General features: G+C 46.7%; 1 pseudogene; it reads left to right on the top strand.

The window, feature by feature from the left end:
- The first annotated feature begins 2,694 nt into the window (after positions 1 to 2,694).
- LOC140713114 (SH3 domain and tetratricopeptide repeat-containing protein 1-like) overlaps positions 2,695 to 16,948 on the top strand; it is a 28,619-nt pseudogene continuing 14,365 nt past the window's right edge.

The following is a 16,948-nucleotide window of genomic DNA, read 5'->3' as shown; positions in this document are numbered from 1 at the left end:
TCGATTCGTAGTGCTTAGAATCTCAGTGAGTGTGTGTTGAACTGAGCGGAAGTGTGAGAGCATCTTGGACAGTGGTTTGCAAACCTAGCTGCTCCTGGGGGACTGTGAAAAAAGCATGCGTGCTTAGTCCCGACCAGTTGAAATAGAATCTGCAGGAATGAAGCCTGTGCAGCTATAGTGCTGTTAAAAACCCCCAGGTGGTTCTGATATACCGTAAAGGTTGAGATCCACTGATCCACAGTGAATTGGAGGCCTGGATCATAGACATGCTTTATGCTTTCACCAGCTTAGAATGGCTCTTGTGTTTTAGAACTGTGAAAAAAAAAAGTGTTAAGCAAACAAATGTGGAAATAGCCTAAATGCCATATCCTGTTACTACCTACCATCAAGTATATTTACCAGTTATCCATTCTGTTCTGATCTCTACCCATTCCACCATTTCTTTGTGGAACAATAATTTGACAGTTGCTTATGCAGAACCAGGGTAAGTCTAGTTTGATTGGCGGGAAACGATTTTCGGTATGAAGTATCTTCAGGCATTTATTGAAGTCTTGTTTGTACCACCACTGTGCTGGACAGTTTGTAAATGTTACTTCTTTAAGGAAGGTCTATGGAGTCAGGCTTCCTGGGTTTTGCTAACTAGCTGTGTCATTTGGGGAAAGTTTTTAAGCTTACATAAACCTGACTTTCTTCCATGAAATGGGATGATAAGGGATCATTATCATCTCACAGGATCGTGCAAATGTGTGTGTAAAGCTCTTAGTTTCATGCCTAACACATGGTAACTACTTAGTAAAGTTTTTATTACACCATCATCATATTTAAATGTAAATATTAAGAGCTAATAGGCCGGGCGCGGTGGCTCAAGCCTGTAATCCCAGCACTTTGGGAGGCCGAGACGGGCAGATCACGAGGTCAGGAGATCGAGACCATCCTGGCTAACACGGTGAAACCCCGTCTCTACTAAAAAGTACAAAAAAACTAGCCGGGCGAGGTGGCGGCGCCTGTAGTCCCAGCTACTTGGGAGGCTAAGGCAGGAGAATGGCGTAAAACCCGGGAGGCGGAGCTTGCGGTGAGCAGAGATCCGGCCACTGCACTCCAGCCTGGGTGATAGAGCGAGACTCCGTCTCAGAAAAAAAAAAAAAAAGAAAAAGAACTAATAAATTTGTAAAAGGTAGTATACCTTTACCTCTTGAACCAAAGACTACTTTAGTGTTAAGTAGTTGGGTTAATTTATCACTTAAATATTGGCCTCTTGAATACCTTGAATTTCAATTGAACGTAGCCAGAGGATTTCATAATTGGACCATTGCCTCTGGAAGTTGGAGCTTTGTTTGTTCGTTTGGTTTCACTTCCTACACTAAGCATGTGGCTGTGCGCACCTTTGTGGTGACTCCTGCTACTGGGGAATCAAAGCTTTATTGGCTTCTTTGGAGGAGATGATCTTATGCTATATGAAGCACTCAGACTTTGTTAACTGTGTACCATCCAGACAAGACCAGGTGCTTCCCATGGCAGCCTGTCCTTTTCTTAGCTCTCTCATCAATCTAGCCTGTTCCTTCTATTCCCCTTTATACTAGAACTTCTCTTTGAACACGGAATGTTGTTTTGTCACTGCTAGGTCGTTAGCAATTAGTAATGTCTAGCACATACTAGGTACCTCCTGAATGTTAATAAGTGATAATCTAGCAGAACACAAGATAAATCCGCAGGTTGAGATTTAAGCTGTGTGGTATGAACGTTGCATTGGCAAACTTATTCAATCAATTCTGTTAATACAAGTTTAAAATGCCTTAGTAACTGACTTAGTTCAGGAATCATTTACTGAGTGTCTTCTAGGCCAGACATTGGGGACAGAAAGGTAATAATATATGATCCCTGCCTCATGCGCAGGAAGTCTAGTGCGATGGACAGACACGTGCCAATGGCTCCCACGGAATATGGTCAGCATTAAGATAAAGGGGCACCCTGTGTGCCCTTGGAGCATAGAGCAGGGTTTGTGTTCTGGGAACATGGGCTCCATGTGAAAACACAATTTAAATTTTCTTTTTTCTTTTTTTTTTTTTTTTGAGACAGAGTCTTGCTTTGTGGTCCAGGCTGGAGTACAGTGGTGTAATCTCTGCTCACTGCAACGTTCTCCCCCCAGGTTCAAGCGATTCTCGTGCCTCAGCCTCCCGAGTAGCTGGGATAACAGGTGTGCGCCACCACACCTGGCTAATTTTTGCATTTATAGTAGTAGAGTTTCACCATGCTGGCCGGGTTGGTCTTGGACTCCTGACATCAGGTGATCCTCCCGCCTCAGCCTGCCAAAGTTCTGGGATTATAGGCATGTAAGTATTCATCCTTTTAAATATCTGCGGGTAGCACTTAACTTTAAATGGGTACTAATTAAACGATTGAATGACTTTAGTATGGATTGAATGACTTTGCTCGGGCCTCGTTTTTAATTTCCTTCATTAGAGAAAAAAAAAAATGCAGGTTGAATATCCCTCATCCAAACTGCTTGGAACAAGAAGTGTCTCAGATTTTTTTACATTTTTGGATTTTTGAATATTTGTATTATACTTGCTGGTTGAGACTCCTGAATTCAAAAATCCAGAGTCAGAGCTGTTCCAATGAACATTTCGTTGAGCGTCACGTCGGCACTCAAAAGTTGTGGATTTCAGAGTTTCTGGTTAGGGAGACTCATCCGGTATGGGTGCTGGATTGTCGCAGGAGTTCCGGACCAGAGGTTGGGTGACTAGGGTTTGGTTTTCGCTTTGTTACTAAACAGGCTGTTTTCTTCCATAAGCTCAGCTTTAGATCCCCCGGTTGTCAAAGAAGGGAATGGGCCATCTGATGTTTAAGGCCTCTGTTAGTTCTGACTTGGAGACACCTGGCTTCAGTTCATCTTCCTTAGGAGTGGACAAAGAATATGGGAATTTTGAAATTGTTAGTCAACATCTACAGGGTCGTTTCAGCCTGGTTTTGGGTAAAGGTCATCTTTAGTGAGCCCAGGGAGAGGCAGCAGTTTAGCTGTCAGCTGAGAGGGGTAAGTGGTCCTATTAAATTTCCTCTGTGTTAGTGAAAGCATTGTTAAGGGTCACAGCATTAGTGGAGGTGGCTAGAAAGAGGAGGGGAACTCACTGTTACAGGTTATATTGAATGTCTTTTCAGTCACTAAATGCTTTTTATGATATGTTTTTCAGGATTTCAGTGTTGTATGATTTCTCTGTGTTAAGCACAGAAAATTTAACATCAGTCAAAAAGAATGCTCTTTCTTTTTTTTTTTTTTTTCTTTGAGATGGAGTTTCGCTCCTGTCACCCAGGCTGGAGTGCAATGGTGTGATCTCAGCTCACTGCAACCTCGGCCTCCTGAGTTCAAGCGATTTTCCTGCCTCACCCTCCTGAGTAGCTGGTATTACAGGTGCCCGCCAGCATGCCCGGCTAATTTTTGTATTTTTAGTACAGATGGGGCTTTGCCATATTGGCCAGGCTGTTCTTGAACTTCTGACCTCAGGTGATCCTCCTGCCTCTTCTTCCCAAAATGCTGGGATTACAGGTATGAGCCGCCATGCCTGGCCTTGAATGTTCTTTCTATGGGAATCTACGAAAGCCAGCTTTTGAGTCTAGTGGCAGAAAACCTCTTCTTCATTGTTTAGCTGTGCTGTGAGCTTGGAGGGCTTCAAGCCCAGCTGAAAAAGCTGTAGTATTTTATGTCAGTTGGCTGTCTTGGAGAACCTAATGAGCACTGGGCTGGAGTGATACTGTCAGAGTTCATGAGCTATTTGAGGCTCTCAACGCCTAGATACTGGGGTTGCCCAAATGGCTGGACTCACTCTTTCTCTCGGGAGTCGGGGGGTGGAAAATGCTGTGGTCTTAACTCTGCTCTTAATTTTACAGTGCTATTATTAATGGTAAGAATGATTTCATACATTTACATTTTGCTTTGTAATTCACAGACAATTTTAAAATCCATTATCTGATTTTATTCCCTCAGCAGTTCTGTGAAAAAGGCAGAGCAGTTTTCATATCTTCTGTTTTCCCATGATTCTCTTGTGGCTCACAGAAGCTAAGAGCCTTCACCAAGGTCATAGGGTGAATGAGTCGCAGAGCTGGAAGTAGAGGTTCAGGCTTCTAGTGACCCTGTTTCTTCCTTGATAGCTCGCTCTGGTGGCGCTATGCTCAGGTAACTGCACATGCTCGGTTTGGTCTTTTGTAAATCCCTGCCCCATTTCGGGGGAGGTTCTTGGGAGGCTTCTATTCATTTTAGAGCATTTAAGTATCTTGTCTCTCCCTCTTCCCAGAGGCATGAGCATTTCTGCAGGCTCCCAGGCTGGCCCTTGTGCGTGGGGGTGTCTCCTGCCTCCACATTGCTTGCATGCCCCCTTCTGAAGGTGCTTTTCCCCGCATGGAGCCCCCTCGTGCCTGCCTCCACACTGCAGGCTGTTCGGTAAATGTTCCTGACTCAACATCGTTGTTTTCTAGAAATGGGACGGGGTACGGATGCCAAGTTCTTTTCTGTGTGAAGGCTGCGATTGTATCATCTTGCCTTCCCCGTGTGTGCTCCTTGACGGTGTTGCTGTGCTGCGGTCATCTGTGTTCCCTAGGGTGCCTCCCTTGGAGTCCCGGCCATAGCAGACATGCAGTCAGTGTTCATGGCCTAAATGAGAGGAAGGCCAACAGAGCCATTAAATCTGGAAAATGACAAGTGAGGGAAAGGAATTTTTATTGAAGGCATATGAAAAAGAAATCTTTTTAGAAAAGTTGACCTGTTTCTCAACTGGAGTTGAATTTCAGCTCAGAAAAGCAGCTGTGTGCCCAGAGGACTTTGGGATTTCAGTTTGTGACAGATGAATTGAATTTGTTGTTGTATGAATGTATTATCCTTTTGTGGTTTTATTAGGGCTTTCTCCTAAATGGAATCGATTTTTCTATAAAAATCACACTTCCTTTCTGAGAAGTGTAACACTAATTGTATGGGATGGTCTCCCAAAAGATTACCTGCCAGGAACCAAACACACTGCCTCAGACTCACGTCCCCTGGTTTCTGCCTGTGCAGCTGCAGGGCAGAGAGGCACGCTCGAGCTGAAATCAAGACGCATGTCTGCATCTTCTCTTTCTTGACGGCTGTTTCGTCTCTGAGCTGGCCTGCCTTCAACGTCTAGGAGCTTGGTGGGTGGAGACACATTACGATATGGAGGAGGGATATGGTGTTGCCACAGCCAGGAGACTGGCTGAAGTCTCTGTTCTCTTCCTGCTCACTGTTCTGACTTTGTATGAGTCACATGTGTAGGGCTGTGCCCAGTGGCTTACACCTGTAATCCCAGCACTTTGGGAGTCTGACCTGGGAGGATCTCTTGAGCCCAGAGTTTGGAACCAGTCTGGGCAACATGGTGAAAGCCCATCCCTACAAAAAATAAAAGTTAAAAAATTAGCCAGGTGTGGTGGCTCATGCCTGTAATCCCAGCTACTGGAGAGGCTGAGGTGCGAGAATCACTTGAGCCCGGGAAGTCGAGGCTGCAGTGAACCATCATCACGCCACTGCGCTCCAGCCTGGTCAGAGCAAGACCTTGTCTCAAAAAAAAACAAAAACAAACAAAAACCCATGTGTAATAGTGGCAGTAGTTAACTTTTGAAAGTTTGAAGAAAAGTTCCTAAATCACCTGTGACCATGGACAACTTACTTAGCCGTTCTATGCCTCAGTTTCCTCATCTATGAAAAATGAGAGAATATGGTACTGATCTTACAGGACTTCAATGAGAACTAAACGAGATCAAACTCAGAGCCTGGCACCTCGTGAGTGCACACTCAATGTTATTATTTCAACATTTTAGAGGAAAAAGAATGCTAATGGGTCATTATGGCTAAACATAGTCTGTCACTGATGTTACTCGTGGTATTGGAAGGAACTTGAATTCCATATAGATAGTGTGATGGAGAAAGTATTTTGGACATTGGCAGTGTTGATTCAAAGAATAAAGGACGTGTCTGTCCTGTATGGAGAGCCGTTTCCGCTTGTTTCTTTAAATGCTATGGGAAAAGCAGTCGACCCTGTGCTCTCTGCCGGACAGCTTCAGTCTCCGTGTATTGATTTGGCCAATTGTCGCTCGCTGTCATCATGGCAGCAGCAGTTGAAGGGACAGCTTGTTTTGATTTGCATTTTTGGGTGTTTGTGCTATTTATAGACAATTAAGACATGGAAGCCTGTTTATGGCAAGTTGGCAAATTCAGCAAAACATGGAAAAACCTGTTAACACAGTTTGCACTTGTGTGGGCACAGAGCAGTCAAATAAACACACATGTTTTCCTGTATTTAAAACTCTCTGGAAAAAAAAAAAAAAAAAAAAGACATTAAACCATTGCCCAGATGGCTTCTAGAGCTAGAGCTTTTTCCTTGAAGTACATGAGTATGGCTGTCAGACATCTGAAACCCGAAGCCATCTTAAAACAACATTTTGATGCTACCCCCTATCCGCCCTTTTTTTCCATTTGTAAGGGACAAGGATCCAGGAAGGAAAGTATCAGCTTACAAAGGCTTTTGTTACAATTAGTTGTTCATGTTCTTTCTTTTGGTATCTTATTCTCTGTTTATATATTTTTTTTAATTTTTACTTTTTTTGAGACAGAGCCTTGCTCTGTCACCCAGGCTGGAGTGCAGTGGCACGATCTCGGCTCACTCCAAACTCTGCCTCCCAGGTTCAAGTGATTCTTGTGCCTCAGCTTCCTGAGTAACTGAGATTACAGGCGTGTGCCACCACGGCCAGCTAATTTTTATGTTTTTAGTAGATACAAGGTTTAGCCGTGTTGGTCAGGCTGATCTTGAACTCCTGAACTCAGGAGATCTGCCTGCCTCAGTCTCCCAAAGTGCTGAGATTACAGGTGTGAGCCACCGTGCCCAGCCGCTGTTTCCATTTTGTAACGTTAGCGTCACCACAGAGTAGGGTGGCTAGGGGTATTCTTCTTTCCTCTTTCCTGCTGTATTTTCCTCTATAGCATTGATCACTCTTTAACATACTTTTTGGTTGTCTATCTCTACCTACAAAAATATATCTTCCCTGTTATATCACCAGTGCCTGGCACATAGATAGTCAATATTTGTTGAATGAATGAATGAATGAATGGGCTGAAAGAACCTTATTCTTCTTTCTTCTGTCACTTCACACCAAATGCTTTTGGAAAATGCTATGTGAACAGGGATAGTAAGCAGGAGAGGTTACACACATGGCTGTGAGATAGCCCATCATCCTCCGATACCTGTCTGGAAGGAGGTAGAGTACTTGAGTAGAAATGATACAAGATAATTTCTTCAGGAAATCAGCCAAGTGTCACAGTTTTTCACATAGGCGTGTGATGTTTGTGTATGTGTGTATGAAGAGCTGTCGTGGCCTAAAATCACGGGCCTTTAGATCCCTTGTACAGATAGAAAAGTAAAGGCGGAGTCCCAGGAATGCTGTAGCCCACCGAGGTAAAGTCCCTGTCTGCACTTCTCAGTGTCCGGTCACTTCTCACTGCACTCCCCTCTTTACTGCTAAAGCCACCTTCCCTGACTCTGAATGTGTAACTACGAGGGAGAAAATGTACTCCAGGTTCACAGTTTGTGGAGAAAAAGCCCAGTAGCTGAAAATAATGTTCACAAAGTTTGTACCTAGAAAAAGTGGCCATTTCTATCATGTCTTTGAATTTCCCTGTTTCTCATACATTTTATAAACAAGACAGTAGATGCAGATTCAGGAACAGCAACTTTAGAGCAAGGGGTAAAAAATCAAACCTACAGCATTCCAGTTTCTGTTTTCTTCTCAGTTTAGGGCTGAGGCACTTTAGCTTCCTGTCTAAGGGACTACTCAAATCTGATTAGAAGCCATTGTGGGCTGGTAATTATCCATAATTTTAGGAATACAGATGCAGCACCAACTCTGTTCTCTAATAGCAGGCTTATTAATTTTAAATTTGTATGGCAGGAGAATCAGATGGCGAGGTAGGATAAGCGTTCAGATGCTTGGTCATGGATAGCTTTTTACTTCCACGTATCACACGGGGATTTGGGACCCGGGAAGCCCGCTGAGAACTGATGATTATCTGTCCCCTAACCAGCTGGGTTCTTTTTCATCCTGAGCTCAGAAAGATTGCTCCTACTGCAGCCAGGGAAGACAGGTTGTTGACTGGTTAGAAATCATGGCAGGTTATTTTCTCCACCCGCAGTTCGCAGTTGGAAAGCAGAGCTATCAAAAAGTTGTCTCTGTTGTATTTCAAATCTGGGTGTTTAAAAAATTATGTAAGCAATTTAAGCATTTCTTTAACAGTAGTTGTGTGTGTTCTTGATGCGAATGAGAGGTGTATTCCCTTGTAAAATCCCTGGGACTTAATAGGAAGATGTGAGCCTTAGAACAGAAGTTGGTTTTCTAGATGATCACGTAGATATGATGCTGAGCACTAGACAAAGATGTTGATTGAAGCGATTTAAAAAAATTTTGTCTGAGTTCAGATTTTACACCAATATTTAGAAAATCAGCAAAAGAATTTGGAGGAATGTTCTCAGGCATCCAGTTCAGCCCCCTGCGCACATTGTCATAAAATCCGAGTGTGTGCACAGGGAGACGTATTCCTTTCTGTTCTCATCACTGGTCCTTCCCTGGCTCTGCACCTGCCTGTCATGCGCGTCCTTGTGAAGAGACCACCAAACAGGCTTTGTGTGAGCAATAAAGCTTTTTAATCACCTGGGTGCAGGCGGGCTGAGTCTGAAAAAGAGAGTCAGCGAAGGGAGATAAGGGTGGGGCCGTTTTATAGGATTTGGGAAGGTAAAGGAAAATTACAGTCAAAGGGGGGTTCTCTGGTGGTCAGGCGTGGGGGTCACAAGGTGCTCAGTGTGGGAGCTTTTTGAGCCAGGATGAGCCAGGAAAAGGAATGTCACAAGATAATATAATCGCTTAAGGCAAGGACCGGTCATTTTCACTTCTTTTGTGGTAGAATGTCATCAGTTAAGGTGGGACAGGGCATTTGCACTTCTTTTGTGATTCTTCAGTTACTTCAGGCCATCTGGGCATATAAGTGCAAGTCACAGGGGATGCGGTTGCTTTGGCTTGGGCTCAGGAGCATGACATTGCCCTCTTCCCAACTTTCCCTACCTTTTGCCTCCTGTGCGGTTCTCTCACAAAGTGCATGGCCTCAGCCACAGCTTCTCTGTAGCTGCATCAGACTGTGGCGACAGGAGTGGTGGCTGCTGCAGGGCCTGCTGTCCCCACTGAGCCCAGTCCTTCTTGCCGCTGGAACCTGGTCACCATTTTGCACCGAAAGTATGTAATTCTACAGAATGAGAGCCCACATGCTCGGGATGGAGGTATCTTTATCACGGTGCTCTGCATATTTTAATCTTGGGTAGAAGGTATGGAAAAGTATGTGATACATGTGGTTTGATGTCAGAAGGACGTTGTGAACTTGACGTGGACTGAGGATGTTCAGGTGCAACAGGCACCCCAGCTTCATTAAATGAGACTTCTCCATCTCCCTGCCAGGCACGCACAGGTGTATGGCCCCATCTTATGTGTTATCCTTATCTAGAGTGCGCCTTGTCGTCCTGCTTAAAGTTACATGATGATATTCTGCATCATAGAGTAGGTCTCAAACCGCATTCAACACAGAAATGTACTCTTGCTATTGTACATAGAAAATGCTTTCATAGACCAAGTGGGAGAGCAGTCCTAAAATCTGGGCTGGAATCACAGAAGGAAGGCTTTGGGAAACAACAGATTCCCTAGTCCAAAGCTGGTTTTTGGTGAACCTAGAAACAGGACCAAGAGAAGTGAATTTGCCTAAGGCCCTGACAGCGTCTCACGGTAGCATTTGAACCTAGCAGTTTCTTGACCTATTTCTTTAAATGATTAGTCATGCTTCCTCTGATTCCTATATAAACGTATTCCTCATTCATTCTTTTGTTTCAGTGAATTATTGCGGTGCTACCACATAACAGTATTTGAGTCAAAATGTGGCAGTTTTTATCCCGTTCCAAGGTTTTTAGTTGTACAGTTTGTCAAAGTTGTGCTAACAGTTTCTTGTTGGTTGCAAGGTGTCCTTTCAGAAGCCAACTGTGTGGTGTATTTACATTGATTGTTGGAGGTAGTTTGGTTAGAACCTACTTCGAGTGGCTGGCGTGGGCCTGGGGGACAATGACAGCTGCCTGCTTCATGGGCAGAAGTGAAGTGATTCCTTCCTGGGAAGTATCATCCTCCTGGCCACACTATCCAGCCCATTTCGTTTGTGTTGGTTTCCTCACATCTGCATGTTTCTGGCTTCATGTGAGTCTCATTTATTTTAGCATATGACTTCAGGCTGTGGGGAAGAATGGCCATTTTAGCACAGAGATGCACACAAAGGAACAACTGGCTAAATGTGAGTGAAGACATTCTCAGGGGGTGATTCATTTCTTTTATTCTGTAACAGGCAGTCTGGGAAGCATTCTGGACATGTGGCCTGCACTGTCACAGTTCCTCCCTGCAGGATCGCAGATGTTTGGAGATTGTAGTGATAACTGTTATCATTGAGAATGTCATTCTCACAGGCTTTAATAAGTCAGGATTTATTCAGTGTTCATTTGTTAAAGACAACTGTATTTCTAGCCAAATCCATGGGAGACGTTTCTCCTGGCAGTGTTGCTGGGGGTATTCCCGTGGCTTAGTCTTAGGGAAGCACACGCCTTTGAATACTGCTGAAGCTGTGAGTACCCAAAGCGCCCCGGAGTACTTTTGCCATATGGGGTGTTAGTCACTGATACACGTCTCAGTCAGACCTGATGGATTCTTGACCCCTTCCTTTCTTAGTTTTTTATTTTTTATTTCTTATTTTTGTTTCTTAAGAGCACAACCCCTCAGGTGGCCACCATGAATCTCTGGTGTTTTCAGTTGACTGCAGCCTATTTGCCATCTCTGGTTCAAACATACTCGAAGCCTGATGATGTTTGCCTCTGTTGTTCTGCTGTGTGACCTCCGCGCCCGCAGGGTTCAAAATTGTCAGAGCTGGGAGCCACCTTCACAACTACCAGGGTTTCCGGAACCTCCTTTATCTAGCCCTGGGGATGGAAGAGATGTCATCAGAGGTGAAGGCTTATTAGGTTTACATGTCATTGATAACGAATGAGGTTTTCTTTTATGTAAGGGGAGCTTCTTATGACGTGCTTTAGTAGGGTAAAGAAGCTTTTGAGGTTTGCTTTCTCTGGAAAGATAATTTGTGATCCTGCTGTTGCTTTCAATGAAAATATAATTTGCAAACCAGTGCATGTTGTATTACTGAGCACAGGCTGACAAATGGTCTTAACCCGTCCTTCACTCCGCCACTGTTTCTTGAATGGCATATGTGTGCCAGCTGCAGTAGGAACTTGCTAGGCTCCAGGACTAACCCTTATGAAATAGGGGTCCTGGAGGAAGCAAATGCATTTAACGATAAACATTTGAGGGGATATCAGAGGGGGTGTCTATAGGTGCAAAGCTTGATTCATTCATTGTCCCATCTAGGAGGTTTTGTGTCTTAGCAGCGTGTTCCATAGCAACACATCCCTCTATCAAAATATTCATCATATTATTTTGAAATTCTCTGCTTAGGTGTGTGTTTTTCCGACTAAGTTTAGAACTGGTTAAGGACAGGCTATGGGGTATGTATTATATATATATCTACACACACACATATATTTATATATATACACATTGCCATTGTAAATATACAATATATATTTATATATACACACATTACCATTGTAAATATATAATATATACTTATATATACACACAAATATATATTTCTCCCTCTCTATACGTACAACCCACACATATATATACACATACACATATATATATGAAATACACACACACACACACACTTTTACTGCCAAGCACAGAAAGTCAAAACTCGGCAAGCGTTCTTTTAGTGTTCATGAAAAAATAGATGTGTTAGTTGAGAGCATCCTTAAGTTGCCAGGGGAAAGACAGGAAGGATTCACAAAGGGAGATAGTGTTTTTTTTTCTTTGTTTAACTCTTGAATTCGAAATAATCCAGACTTACGGAAAAGTTGCAAAAATAGTACAGAGAATTCCCATATACTCTTCCCTCAGATTCCCCAAACATTTCACCCCATTTGTACTTTCTCTCTCTGTGGATATAATTTTTTCTTTTCTGAAATGTTTGAGAGAGGAAGGTAGAATGCAGGGCAGGGTGAAAGGCAGAAGGAGAGAGGTGGGTTGGGAGGCTTTTTTTTTTTTTAACCTCCTGAGATGGAGTTTCGCTCTTGTCACCCAAGCTGGACTGCAATGGCACGATCTCGGCTCACTGTAACCTCTGTCTTCTGAGTTCAAATGATTCTCCTGCTTCAGTCTCCTGGATAGCTGGGATTACAGGCGCCCACCACCATGCTTGGCTAATTTTTTTGTATTTTTAGTAGAGGGGTTTCACCATGTTGGTCAGGCTGGTCTTGAGCTCCTGACCTCTGATGATCCACCTGCCTTGGCCTACCAAAGTGCTGGGATTACAGGCGTGAGCCACTGTGCCTGGCGATTGGAGGCTTTTGCAGTAACCCAGAGCGCTATGATGAGGGCTGGACCTGGTTGGAAATGATGAGGAAGGTGGGAAGTGGTTAGGTCTGGCATATATTTTGAAAGGAGAGTTTAAATGGGTTGGATGACAAGAGAGAGAAAAAGAAGTTTTAAGGTTGATGTCAAGGATTTTGGCCTGAGTAACCGGAAGACTAGAGATGCTGTTATTGGAATCGGGAAGACTATGGGAGGAGTGGGTTATAGCAGGGGGAATCAAAAGTGTGTTTTTGGCATGCTAAATTTGAGGTCCAAAAAGGGATGTCGAGAAGTGTTGGCTGGGCACGGTGGCTCACGCCTGTAATTCCAGCACTTTGGGAAGCTGAGGTGGGCAGATCACCTGAGATCAAGAGTTCTAGACCAGCCTGATAATTATTAAAATCGATCATTGATGTTTACTAATGAATCATATTATTGCTCCTAATACGGTAGAGGGTGTACACCTACCTGTGATGTTGTTCCTAATATCCAGGGACATCCAGAGAGCATGATTTTAGTTTTAATATCGCAGTAGATGTACACTCACCCTGTGACACTGCTCCTAATATCCAGAGTGATAGAGTATGACATGACTCCCAACATAGCAATGAATGGACAGCCACCCGGTGATATTGCTCCTAATATTCACAGAAGAAGCATATGATATTACTCCCAATATCCCAGGGAAGGTACAGCTCTTCTGTGATATGGTTCCTAGTATCTGGAGGGGGAGAGGATGATAATAATTCCAGTATCACAAGCTGTGTTCACCCGCCCTGTGATATTGTTATTAATATCCTGGAAGGGAGAGGATGATATGACTCCCCATAGAGCAGGAAGCGCACACCCAGCCTGGGATATTGTTCCTAATATCCATGGAGAGGAGAGGCTGATATTACTCCCAATATGGCAGGGAGTGTACATCCACCCTGTGATATTCTTCTTAATATTCCAAGGCTGAGAGGTTGATATTACTCCCAGTATCGCAGACACTGTACACCCCCGTGTGATACTCTTCCTGATATCCGGAAGGGGAGAAGATGGTTTTAATCCCCATATCGCAGGAGATGAACAACCACTCTGTGATATCTTTCCTAGTATGCAGGGGGAGAGGGGATAATATTATTCCAATATTGCAGAAGATGTACACGCCCCCTCCCGTTATATTGTCCTTAATATTCCAAGGCACAGAAGACGATGTTACTCCCAATATCGCAGAAAGTGTACAACCCCCAGTGATGTTGTTCCCATGATCCAGGAGGGAAGAGGATGATATGACTTTCAACCCTTGTACCCTGCAGTGCTCTCACCCTGCAACACCGACACCAGCTCAACCTGACATGGCACCAGAGGTGCTGGCTGGGGGTGTTCATTGCTTCTCTTTTCTCCCTTTCCAGGCTCAATAGAGGAAGCTGAGACTGAGCAGCCGCAGGAACAAGGTGGGTTTTGCCCGTGGCTCAGGCTTCCTCTGGTTATGAGCTGGGCCTTGGAGTAACACCGGGGGAGGGGACAGAGCTGAGTCCGGTGGGCATTGGATGCGGCTGTCACTCCTCTGTGGTGTGGGCTGGGGGCTTGGGGGACGTCGCCTGAGGTGGGCCTGAACCTCCCGTCTACTCTGACACTGGAGGCCGTGGGGTCCCACACTTCTTCCAATGAACATGTTGACCCCTGCCTGGTCCCCGACCGAGGCGGGGCATCCTTTCCACTGCTGGAGCCCACATGTAGCTGTGGGTTCCTTTTTCATGACCTGGAGAAGCTGCAGTTCACCCTGTGCTCTGCCTCAGAGATGGGAGGCCACACTGCCCTCAGTGGGTAGCAGAATTCAGAGCCTTAGGTGGCAGGGGCCTCAACTGAGGTCCCTGAAGGGTCTGCTCCTTCCTGAGGGGAGCCAGTGGGGAAGGGAAGGCTGTTGTAGGTTTGCCTCGAGGAGGCGGTGGTTGAACCCTCTGCCAAAGTCCCTGGAGCAAAGGCACGTGGCTCTCCAGCTGCCCCGGAGGTCACAGTAGTGGCTGGGAGGGGCTGTGTGCCTCTGCCGGTTGGGGGAGATTTCTTAGCTATTCTAGTGTAGTCAAGTCAGACATTTGCCTCTAAATCATATTTATTTATTTTTTTAATTCCAAGATTTTACAGATGAATAAGGAGACAGTTTGTATTGAAAATATTTTTTGCATGTGAGCTTGAAACAGAGAGTCTGTTTAAATATAGGTTTTTTCCTTCCCAGTAATGCCTCCTTTCATCCCAGATTTTCCAACAGGAAATGCGCTTGTTTGCTCATCTCTGGGAGGGGGCTTTGGCTAGGAACCCACCAAAGCCAGCAGGCATCAGTGGGCTGCTGGAGCAGGCTGGCCTTTGTTAACCCTTTAGGAACTGTGGGCTTCAGGTTTTCAGACCATCCAAGGTGAAGGTGGCCACAGGGACCTGGAAGCTTTCCCGTCCTTCCTGCAGGGATGATCCGTTTCCCTGCACGGAGCTGGGTACATGGGTACAACACCCCTGTCCTGCGCCGTCGGTGGCTTTATGAATTTTGCATAGCAGCTTTTGAGCTGATCAATAGCTCTGATTGGCTGTTGAGGATTTCATGGATTCCTGTACCTCACCGGGGGGCCCAATACACTGACAAAAGTTACATTTGTGTGTGTGTGTGTGTGACTTGCAGGAATACCTCCACCTTGCCTGGGCCTGGAGCCACAGGAGACCCTGCCAAAGGTGAAGAATGTTCTGGAACAATGCAAGACCTGTCCAGGCTGCCCCCAGGAGGCAGCGTCCTGGGGTCTCTGTGCAGCATCCAGCAACGTGAGCTTGCAGGACCCTGAGGAGCCCTCCTTCTTCTTGGAAGCTGAGGACCACTGGGAGGACCCAGAGGCCCTGAGCTCACTGCTGCTGTTCCTGAACGCCCCCGGGTACAAGGCCAGCTTCTGTGGCCTGTACGATGTGGCACTGCCATGGCTGAGCGGCATGTTCTGCAGCTTTAGCGACGAGGAGGAGCTGACTGGGTGCCTGGCATAGGCCTGAGGCATGGCCAAGAAAGCTGGCCTCCTCATGGCCCTGGCCAGGCTCTGCTTCCTTCTGGGGCGGCTGTGCAGCAGGAGGCTCAAGCTGTCCCAGGCCCGGGTGTACTTTGAGGAAGCACTTGGGGCCCTGGAGGGCAGCTTTGGGGACCTGTTCCTGGTGGTGGCTGTGTACACCAACCTGGCCAGCATTTACCGGAAGCAGAACGGGAGAAGTTTACACAGGTGGTTCCCAAAGCCATGGCCCTGCTCCTGGGGACGCCTGGCCACATCTGCAGCACGGAGGTGGAGGGAGAGCTCCTGTAGCTGGTGCTGCAGCAGGTGGTGGGTGGCCAGAGCCTGCAGGCTGAGGCCCGGACCTGCTTCCTGCTGGCCAGGCACCATGTGCACCTCAAGCAGCCCGAGGTGGTCCTGCCCTTCCTGGAGCGGCTGCTGCTTTTGCACAGGAACTCGGGAGCCCCAGAGGCTGCGTGGCTCTCAGACTGCTCCCTACTCCTGGCTGACATCTACTCCTGGCTCCTACTCCTGGCCGCAAGTGTCTGCCCCACCTGGTGTTGAGCTGTGTCAAGGTGGCCTCATTGAGGACACAGGACTCGCTGGCCGGCTCGCTGAGAAGCGTGAACCTGGTGCTCCAGAACGCCCTCCAGCCCCACAGCCTCCATATCCAGACTTCCCACTACCACAGGCGAGCACTGGCCTCCCTAACCCCGGGCACAGGCCAGGCGCTGCGCGGCCTTCTCCAAGCCAGCCTGGCCCAACTGTACAGCCACCGTGGCTACCACGGCCCAGCCATCACCTTCATGACACAGGCGGTGGAAGCCAGTGCTGTTGCCAGAGTTCGTGCCATCCTGGACTGCCTGGTGGCCCTGGCCTGGCTGCACGTGCTTCATGGACAGAGCCCGGTGGCCCTGAACATCCTGCAGTCTGTCCAGGATGCAGTGGTGGCCAGCGAGGACCAGGAGGGTGTGATTCAGAGCCATGGTGGCCGTGGCTCTGAAGAGGACAGGCCGGACGAGGCAGGCAGCTGAGGGCTACTACTGTGCCCTACGGGCGGCGTGGGACCTGGGCCAGCGGAGGAACCAGGCAGTGGTGCTGGCCAACTTCGGGACCCTGTGCCTGCATGCGAGTGCCAGCAGGCTGGCCCAGCACTACCTCCTGGGGGCCGTGCGGCTGTTCTCGAGGCTGCCCTGCAGGGAGTGTGGCCGGGACTTCACCCACGTGCTCCTGTAGCTGGGCCTCCTCTGCACCCGTCAGGGCCCGGCCCAGCAGGGCAAGGACTACTATGAGTGGGCCCTTCTGATCGCCGTGGAGATGGACCATGTGGAGAGTGAGTGCCCCAGTTCCTCCTGTGCGCCTTCTGGGGCCACTCGGGTCAGGGCACACCTGGGGTTTGTGATTCAGAAACAAGT

The sequence above is a fragment of the Chlorocebus sabaeus genome, chromosome 12 (genome assembly GCF_047675955.1).
Source record: "Chlorocebus sabaeus isolate Y175 chromosome 12, mChlSab1.0.hap1, whole genome shotgun sequence".
In the NCBI taxonomy this organism is placed as follows: domain Eukaryota; kingdom Metazoa; phylum Chordata; class Mammalia; order Primates; family Cercopithecidae; genus Chlorocebus; species Chlorocebus sabaeus.
This window is presented reverse-complemented; position numbering and strand designations above follow the sequence as displayed.